Source organism: Solanum tuberosum, unplaced genomic scaffold, assembly GCF_000226075.1.
Source record: "Solanum tuberosum cultivar DM 1-3 516 R44 unplaced genomic scaffold, SolTub_3.0 scf00160, whole genome shotgun sequence".
NCBI lineage: Eukaryota > Viridiplantae > Streptophyta > Magnoliopsida > Solanales > Solanaceae > Solanum > Solanum tuberosum.
In genome coordinates this window covers 313,673-324,551 of record NW_006239085.1, presented here as the reverse complement: position 1 = coordinate 324,551, position 10,879 = coordinate 313,673, and the positions used below count along the sequence as shown (strand labels likewise).

Sequence of the window (10,879 nt, the reverse complement as noted above, 5' to 3'; positions counted from 1 at the left end):
CCCTTTAATGGCTGTTAGTGGCCCCTTTTATGGTTGTTAGTGGCTACTAGATAGAAAATGGTTAGGTTTTTCCTTGTATAAATTCAGATCTTATGCAAATTAATACATAGTAGGAATTTCATAAGTTCACTCAATTTTTATTCTTCAAATCAGTTTCTTGAGTATTTTTGTTCTAACACCCTATACACATTTGGGGGAATCTTGAAATCATTTGACGGTACATCTGTTGAATTTTCAATCTCAAACCACAACCCATCATTCAAATGCATATTTCTTGAAATGGGGACAATCAAATCAACCCCAGAATCAAATTCACCCAATTTCACTTCAGCAGGATAAAAATGAACAAAAATTTCCACTTGGTACACACCAGACACTAAGAGTGACTCAAGGGTAAGGCTAGGAGTGACACAAGGGTAACATTAGCAAAGCCTGCTTAGGCCTCCAAAAGTTTGAGGCCCAATAAATTTTAATAGTGAATTTATTATTTTATTTCACTTAAACCAATATTGAACATTAAAATTAAAAAAAAGAAAAGAAGAACAATCTACTTTTTTTTTTATAATCAAGAATAGAATAGAACTTTGAATAAACAACTCAAATCTTCATATTAATAAATAAAGTTTACATCAACATCCAACGTGATGTATTGCAAACAAATGTCTAACCTTTTATTCACTACAAAAATTGACATACAATTAAATGCGAAAAATTATGACAAAATTATAAGATTATCGAATGCCAATAATTTAGTACTAATATAACAAAAAATAGATCATCCATTCATATTTGACACCGACGCATTTTCATATTCTGAAAACGATCAATGAAAGCATCGTTACTTATATTTACAAAAATATCCTTCTCAATGTCACAAACTAAACAATCATTTAAAAATTCATCGCTAATACTACTACGCAGTTCGTTCTTGATATACTTCATGGATGAGAATGCCCTCTCTACTGTTGCAGTAGCGATAGGCAGGGGCGGACCCATATGCACTCGGTAACTTTTTAAAAAAAAGTCGTATGTGTATATATATATATAGTTGATAAAATGAATATATATTTAATTGTGCACCCTACCACACAATAGTTGCTGTGGGTGCATTGGTCGAACGCGCCAACTAGTTGCGCAGTCGCGCGAGATCAATTACCCTGGCGAAGGCAATATTTTCCAACTTTAAATTTTGCCCTTTCTCTTAAAAAAAACTTTTCAAAAATTGCTTTTATTAAAACTCATTTTTTCCACCTCATCTGGCCCCATCCCCCTTTTTAATTTAACCACCCTTTATTTGTCATCCGGTCCCATTCCTTTCTTAATTGAATTGAAAAACAAATAAAAGCCCTAGTTGTTGTAAAAAATTAAGAACAAAAGAACAATATAAAGAGGAAGACAAAAAGAATATAAGACAAGAGGAACAATATAAGATTACTTTATTTCTTTCAAGTGTATTCAATAATATTCTCAACACCACTATTTATAGGATTACATTGAGGAATACCAAAAGGTATCGTATACATTATATTAAACCTTGAGAATTACTACTCATTAAGGAGGAAATAAATCTAGGAGTTATGTTCATCCATTTGGCCATATTATCAACAACATTACTACCAATAAATGATGAAATTAATCTAGGAGTTATGGTCATCCATTTGACCACATTATCAACAACATTACTATTCATAGAGGAGAGAATTAACCAAGGAGTTATGGTCATCCATTTAACCACTAAAATGATTTACAACACTTCCTCTTGGATGACCATTGATAAATAATATGCCTCGTTAAAACCTTACTAAGAATAAACCCCGTGGGAAAAAAATCTTAGTGAAGGACAAAAGAGTACACATATCTTGTAATATGCTTTATTTGATGCCTCGTTAAAAATCTTGCCAGGAAAACCCATTGGGATAAAATCTCGGCCAAGGGAAAAAGAGTGCAGCGCGTAGTTTACTCCCCCTATTGCAAACATCATTTAATTTCTTGGAGACGACGCATTCAAATCTTGGATACCAACTTTTCAAATGTTGAGGTTGGTAATGCTTTAGTGAACATATCCACGAAATTATCAACTGAGCGAATTTGTTGAACATTTATTTCACCTTTCTTCTCAAGATCATGAGTGAAAAAGAATTTTGGTGAAATGTGTTTTGTTTTGTCTCCTTTAATGTATCTCCCTTCAACTGAACTATAGATGCAACATTGTCTTCGTTCAGTGTAGTTGGAATATCCCTTTTCATAGGAAAACCACACATTTCTTGAATATGTTAAGTCATTGATCTCAACCAAACACACTCCCGTCTTGCTTCATGGATGGCTATTATTTCTGCATTATTTGAAGAAGTAGTAGCTAATGTTTGCTTCATTGAATGCCAAGATATAGTTGTGCCTCCATATGTAAATAAATTGCTTGTCTGAAATCGAACTTTATGTGGATCAGACAAATATCCAGCATCTGCATAACCAATCAATTCTGACTTGGATTTATTAGAATAAAATAATTTCATATCAATGGTTCCCTGAAGATATCTGAATATATGTTTGACTCCATTCCAATGTCTCTTTGTTGGGGACGAGCTGAATCTTGCCAATAAATTTATTGCAAAACAGATATCTGGTCGAGTATTATTGGCAGGATACATTAGCTCCCCAATAGCACTAAGATATGGAGTTTCATCGCCAATAAGCTCTTCATCATTTTATTGAGGTCGAAATGGATCTTTATGTATGTCAAGTTGTCTCACAACCATCGGGGTACTCAATGGATGTGATTTATCCATGTAAAATCACTTTAAAACCTTTTCTGTGTATGTTGATGATGGACAAATATTCCATTTTTCAAATGCTCAATCTGTAGGCCAAGATAAAATTTTGTCTTACCAAGATCTTTCATTTCAAATTCTTTCGTTAAACACTCAACAACTTTTGAAAGCTCTTTAGGAGTGCCAATGATATTTAAATCATGAACATACACAATTATTATAACAAAATCAGATCCAGAGCTTTTTATAAAAACACAAGGACAAATAAGGTTATTTTTGTACCCTTCCTTTAGCAAAAATTGACTAAGACGATTGTACCACATCCGTCCTGATTGTTTTAATCCATAAAAGGATTTCTGAAGCCTTATCGAACAATTTTCTTGCGAATTTTTATATGCTTCAGGCACATTGAATGCTTCAGGAACTTTCATGAAAATATCATGGTCCAATGAGCCATATAAATATCGTGGTCCATTAGACGCATTTCAAGCTTTTCATGATCTGCTAGATTTATTAGATACCCAAAGGTAATTGCATCCACCACAGGAGAATATGTCTCCACATAATCAATGTCAGGCCTTTGCGGAAAACCTTGTGCCACAAGTCGTGCTTTATATCTTACGACTTCACCTTTTTCATTTCGTTTTCGCACAAAAACCCATTTGTACCCCATTGGCTTGAGATATTCATGTGTTCGGACTATTGGTCCAAAAACTTCACGTTTTTCAAGTGATGTCAATTTCGCTTGAATTGCCTCCTTCCATTTTGACCAATCATTTCTCTGTCTACATTCATTGACATATTTTGGTTCAAAATCCTCACATTGTTGCATTATTTCAACAATAACATCATAAACAAAAATATTGTTCACCACAATATTATTTTGATTCCACCTTTTTCTCGTCGAGACATAACTTATTGAGATTTCTTCATGATGGTTAAATAACCAACTTTCCTTAAGAACAAGCTACACAAGAGAATTTCTTTGATTGAAGAATCTCGTATCGACCAAGTATTTACTTAGAATAGATTTGTTTTGATAGATCCGTTTTAGCTTTCCTATTCTATAGATCTTCTCTGAAGAACATAATGGATTGAATTTTCTGATTCTTCAAAGTATGCCCATGTGAATTCTCAATAATTTTGTGCATCATATTATAACCGGGATGGCCTAACCGGTCATGCCAAACGATAAAATCATTAGGATTAGTAAACCCTTTGTTTACTATGGCATGTGATTCAACCATACTAATACTTGTATGGTACAATCCAGAAGAAAATGCGGGTAATTTTATATGCACATATTTTTGCCCCAATTTTACTGTAGTAATATAAAGGTACTCAACCTTTTCTTCATTGGCAGTCTCAACATGATAGCCATTTTGGTGAATAACTTTGAAACTTAATAAGTTTCTTTGAGACTTACTACAATACAATGCATTTTTAGTAGTAACGCCACTCTTCCAGAGCCCTCAATTAATTTTGCACTACCAGATATTATATTAACATAAGCTTTTTTCATAATCAAATTAGAGAAATATTTCCTTTCACTTAAAATAGTGTGAGTTGTAGCACTATCAAGAAGACACATATCTCCATTACTCATCTTGAACCAATTGAAGATTGGAGAATTTTATTTATCTTCATAAAATAAAAGTACATCATATGAAATATGAAAAATCAACAACTTTGCAAGAAAATAAAATCACTTTTTTTTAATATAAAAACAACATAAGGAAAAACATAACAATTAAAAGTACATAAATAAAACAACATAATTATTTTCCCCAATCAAATGATCAAACATTAGTTTTGATCTCCAAAGAAGTCTTCAACTTCCAAATGAGTAATATCATCAAGGTCATCAAAATCATCATCTTTTAAAGCCAAATTTGCTTTAATATCGTCATCATATTTTTGTGAATGCCCTGCATCGGCATCATTTTTATAAGTCAAGTGTGACTCCACCCGAGCATTAGAAGAAGATGCACCATTTTTATTTCCTTTTCTTTTCAAGGAATCTTGATAAAGCCTTACAAAATGCTTAGCTACTCGACATTCATTCTTTCAATGCCCTTTCATGCCACAACGATGACAATTGCTTCTTGAATGATTGCTTTGTCAACCCATATTGTTCTCCCTTTTGTGGCGACCACCACCACGACGATTATTATATCGTCCTCTGCCATTGCCACATCCACACACATTATTTTGGCCCTGATTTTTATTTTGTCTTCTTTCAGACTGGCCATGTGCTTCAACCTCGTTTGCTTCTAGTAACGGAGCAGTTCCCGTGGGATGGGCCTCATGGTTTTTCAATAAAAGAGTATTATGTTGCTCAACCAAAAGAAGGCATGAGATCAACTTAGAATATTTTTTGAATCCGCTTTCACGGTATTGCTGTTGTAATACCAAATTTGAGGCATGAAAAGTTGTGAGAGTCTTTTCCAACATGTCCTCATCTTTTGTATCTTCCCCACATAATTTCAATTGGGAAGTAATTTTGTATACAACAGAATTATATTCACATATAGTTTTAAAATCTTGTAACCGCAAGTGAATCCGATCATAATGAGCCCTTGGCAATACCGTTGCCTTAAGGTGGTCACACATTTCCTTCAAATCAATCCACAATTCAAGTGGATCTTTCACCGTAAGGTATTCAACCTTCAATCGTTCATCCAAATAATGATGAAGGAAAATCATTGCCTTTGCTTTGTCCTGACTCGACGCTGTATTACCATTGGTAATAGTGGCACCAAGTCCTTTAGCGTCAAGGTGAATTTTAGCATCGAGTAACCATGACAAGTAATTATTTCCAAAAATGTCAAGTACCACGAACTCAAGCTTTGATAAATTCGACATGATAAAACTATCATAGAAAATAATTGAATTAGAGTAAAATAGACAATGAGTAAATAATTAAGTAGCAAAACTTTTTTTTTTATCAAAGTAAAATTAGCATACAATCTAAATTAATGTTATGCCTCACAAATAATATAAATAAGTTTTAGTAAAATTGTTAGATAAAATCTTTTCATTAAAAATTAATCAATAGTATAGATAATTCACTTTTTCCATTGAGAACATAAAACACTAGAATTTGTAGTCCATTCAAATTTTTTTCACAATATAATGACCCTCATCTTCTCTTCGCAACATCGATAAATGGTTAGCCTTTTTTCATTCTATTATAAATAAAATGTAAAGTAGAAAAAGTATAGCCACAATTTAATAATTTTAACATTAGATTATAGATGGATACCTCTCAAGAAATATTGTTAAACCTTGAGACTTCGTGCTGATAACGTGTTGTAAAATTTAAGAACAAAAGAACCATATAAAGAGGAAGACAAAAAGAATATAAAACAAGAGGAACAATATAAGATCACTTGCTTTCTTTCAAGTGTATTCAACATTATTCTCAACACCACTATTTATAGGATTACATTGAGGAATACCAAAGGGTGTCATAAACATTACATTAAACCTTGAGAATTACTACCCATTAAGGAGGAAATAAACCTAGGAGTTATGGTCATCCATTTGTCCATATTATCAACATCATTACTACCAATAAAGGATGAAATTAATCTAGCAGTTATGGTCATCCATTTGACCACATTATCAACAACGTTACAATTCTAAACAAAATATAAGACTAATTTTCCCTAGCACAATTCTAAACAAAATATAAGACTGCTAGAAAATCTAAAACTTACAAGTATTCTTCATTGCATAATTGAATTCTACTCCTATTATCTCTGCGTAAATTGGTAAGTTCTTCTTTATAAGCGTATTTTTTTTGCAATAATTTGTTGTTGATTCTTGTGAATTGAGATGGATAGATTTTTGACGAAAAATAATTCTTCTCAACCAAGTGCTAGTTTTAGAGACAATTCTTCGCGTTTTATAGATGAGTTTGATTTGCAGTCACTTAAATTGGATCTTGGAGAAAGAATATACATTGATAAATATAGCCCTAGAATACGAGATGAAGTGAGAAGACACTATATTCAACAAGGGCCTTGTCAACCGGATATTAATGATAATGAATATTCTCAAATTAGATTCGAAACGAAAATGCGTCGATTTTGTAAGACATGGTTTAAGGGTTCATATTCTAGATGGTTGGAGTATAGTATGAAGAAATATAATGTATTTTTCTTATGTTATTATTTATTTAAAAATGACTATGTAAAAGGAAATGCCGGTGATTTTTTCACGAAAACTAGTTTTAAGACTTGGAATCATAGTTTGGAACGATTCAATTTACATGTTGGTGAAGTAAATAGCGTCCACAATAGGTGTTTCAACAAGATGCTAGATTTTGAGAATCAATCTCAATCCATTCAAGTTGCTTTTCACAAGGAATCTGAGAAAACAAGAAGTGAGCATCGAATTCGTTTAGAGGCTTCTACTAATGTGGCAAGGTTCCTCTTGGAATTTAGATTGTCTTTTCGAGGTCATGATGAAAGCGAGTCTTCAAAAAATAAAGGTATTTTTTTAGGTCTTTTGGAAAGGCTTGGAAAAATGCTTCTGGATATGAATAATGTTGTTTTAAAACATGCTCCAAAAAATGCTATGATGACTTCTCCAAAAATTCAAAAGGGTATTGTGAGTTCTTGTGCACAAGAAATCCTGAAAGCTATAATTGCTGACTTGGATGGAGATTTTTTTGGAATATTAGTTGATGAATCTAAAGACATATCACACCATGAACAGATGGCCCTTTCTTTAAGGTATATTAATAAAAAAGGCAAAATGAATGAGCGAGTTATTGCTATTGTTCGTGTTGGTGATACATCTGCACAATCATTGAAGGAAACAATATGTTCTTTGATTTTGAGACACTCTTTGAGTACATCTAAAATACGTGGACAAGGCCATGATGGGGCTAGTAACATGCAAGGAAAAATGAACGGTCTTAAAGCTTTGATTTTGCGGGAAACTCCATCTGGATAATGCATTCATTGTTTTGCTCACCAATTATAGTTGACACTTGTAGCTGTTGGCAACAAAAATTTACTTGTGGACAACTTCTTTGCTATTATTGCTAACGTGTTGAATGTGGTTGGATCATCATTTAAGCGTAGAGATCAACTTCGGGACCATCAAACAGAGACGTTGGAACAACTACTAGAAAGCGGTGAGGTTCAAATTGGAAAAAAGTTTGAATCAAGAATGAGGGATTCAAAGACCAGGTGACACTCGTTTGGGATCTCATTTTAAAACATTGGATAACTTTGTTATTTTATTTTAATCTATAGTTCATCTGCTTGATGCAATTAAATATGAAGGTTCCTGCTCCAATGATAGATTGCAAGCATGAGCTTTCTTGAATATGATCAATGAATTTGAATTTGTTTTCTTGATTCATTTGATGTTGAAAATATTGGTGATGTCAAATGAGTTGAGTACGGCATTGCAAAGAAAGGAGCAAGATATTGTTAATGCCATGATATTTCTTGACATTACTAAAATGAGACTGCAATTGTTGAGAGATGATGGGTGGGAATCTTTGATGAATGAAGTTTCATTATTTTGTGATAAACATGAAATTTTGGTACCTAAGATGTATGAATTTTATATTCCTGGAAAGTTAAAGCGTAAGTCTTGTAGTGTTACTTATTCACATCACTTACGTGTTGAGCTCTTTTATGCTATTATTGACTTGCAACTGCAAGAGCTTAATAATCGATTTGATGTTGTGAGTGGTAACTTGCTTCTTGGTATGGCAAGCTTGAATCCGGTCAATGCTTTTGCTAATTTTGACAAGGAAAAAATAATGATATTGGCCAAACATTATCCAGATGAGTTTGGCTAACCAAAACTTCAAAATCTAAGTCACCAACTTGATACTTTCATAATACATATGCGACGTGGTGATCCTAGATTTTCTGATTTGAAAGGAATTGGTGATTTGGCAGAAGCACTGGTTAATGCAAATCTCATAGAGACTTATTCTCTTGTGTACTTACTTGTGAAGTTGACCTTGATTATACATGTCGCTACTGCAACGGTAGAGAGAGCATTCTCATCCATGAAGTATATCAAGAACGAACTGCGTAGTAGTATTAGCGATGAATTTTTAAATGATTGTTTAGTTTATTACATTGAGAAGGATATTTTTGTAAATATAAGTAACGATGCTATCATTGATCGTTTTCAGAATATGAAAATGCGTCGGTTCAAATATGAATGGATGATTTATTTTTGTTATATTAGTACTAAATTATTGGCATTCGACAATCTTATACTATGGCCATAATTTTTCGCATTTAATTGTATGTCAATTTTTGTAGTGAATAAAAGGTTTAGACATTTGTTTGCAATACATCGTGTTGGATGTTGATGTAAACTTTATTTATTAATATGAAGATTTGAGTTGTTTATTCAAAGTTCTATTCTATTCTTGATAAAAAGGTAGATTCTTCTTCTTTTATTTTTTTTAATTATAATGTTCAATATTGGTTTAAGTGAAATAAAATAATAAATTGACTATTAAAATTTATTGGGGCCTCAAACTTTTGGAGGCCTTAAGCAAACTTTGCTAACGTTACCCTTGTGTGACTCCTAGCCTTACCCTTGAGTCACTCTTAGTAGTCCCCCCCCCCCCCAGTATCAAGTTGGTGACTTAGATTTTGAAGTTTTGGTTCGCCAAACTCATCTGGATAATGTTTGGCCAATATCATTATTTTTTCCTTACCAAAATTAGCAAAAGCATTGACTGGATTCAAGCTTGCCATACCAAGAAGCAAGTTACCACTCACAACATCAAATCGATTATTAAGCTCTTGCAGTTGCAAGTCATTAGTAGCATAAAAGATCTCAACACGTAAGTGATGTGAATAAGTAACACTACAAGACTTATGCTTTGACTTTCCAGGAATATAAAATTCACCCATCTTAGGTATCAAGATTTCATGTTTATCACAAAATACTGAGACTACATTCATCAAAGATTCCCACCCGTCATCTCTCAACAATTGCAGTCTCATTTTAGTAATGTCAAGAAATATCATGGCATTAACAATATCTTGCTCCTTTCTCTGCAATGTTGCACATAAAACTTTACATAGAATAGATTTCCCTTAGCCCGGCATTTATCGTAAATAAACATAGTGAACAAAAAAGAGGAAAAAGTCTTGTGCACAAGAACTCACAATACCCTTTTGAATTTTTGGAGAAGTCATCATAGCATTTTTTGGAGCATGTTTTAAAATAACATTATTCATATCCGGAAGCATTTTTCCAAGCCATTCCAAAAGACCTAAAAAAGACCTTTATTTTTTGAAGACTCACTTTCATCATGACCTCGAAAACAGAATCCAAATTCCAAGAGGAATCTTGCCACATTAGTAGAAGCCTCTAAACTAATTTGATGCTCACTTCTTGTTTTCTCATACTGCTTGTTAAAAACTACTTGAATGGGTTGAAATTGATTCTCAAAATATAGCATCTTGTTAAAATACCTATTATGGACGTATTTACTTCACCAACATGCCAATTGAATCGTTCCAAACTATGATTCCAAGTCTTAAAACCAGTTTTCGTGTAAAAATCACCTCCATTTCCTTTTACATAGTCATTTAAAAATAAATAGCAACATAAGCAAAATACAACATCTTTCTTCATACTATACTCCAACCATCTAGAATATGAAACCTTAAACCATGTCTTATAAAATCGATACATTTTTGTTTCGAATCTAGTTTGAGGATAATCATTATCATTAATATCCGGTTGACAAGGCCCTTGTTGAATATAGTGTCTTCTCACTTCATCTCATATTCTAGGGCTATATTTATCAATGGATATTCTTTCTCCAGGATCCGGTTTAAGTGACTGCAGATCAAACTCATCTATAAAACGCGAAGAATTGTCTCTAAAACTAGCACTTGGTTGAGAAAATTATTTTTCGTCAAAAATCTATCCATCTCAAATCACAAGAATCAACAACAAATTATTGCAAAAAAAAAAAGGACTTAATAAAGAAGAACTTACCAATTTACGCAGAGATAATAGGAGTAGAATTCAATTATGCAGTGAAGAATACTTGTAAGTTGTAGAATTTCTAGCAGTCTTATATTTTGTTTAGAATTGTGCTA

At 32.8% G+C, this 10,879-nt stretch overlaps 1 pseudogene; it reads right to left on the bottom strand.

The window, feature by feature from the left end:
- Positions 1 to 10,879, bottom strand: part of LOC102579984 (peptide-N4-(N-acetyl-beta-glucosaminyl)asparagine amidase A-like) — a 24,347-nt pseudogene that overhangs the window by 5,551 nt on the left and 7,917 nt on the right.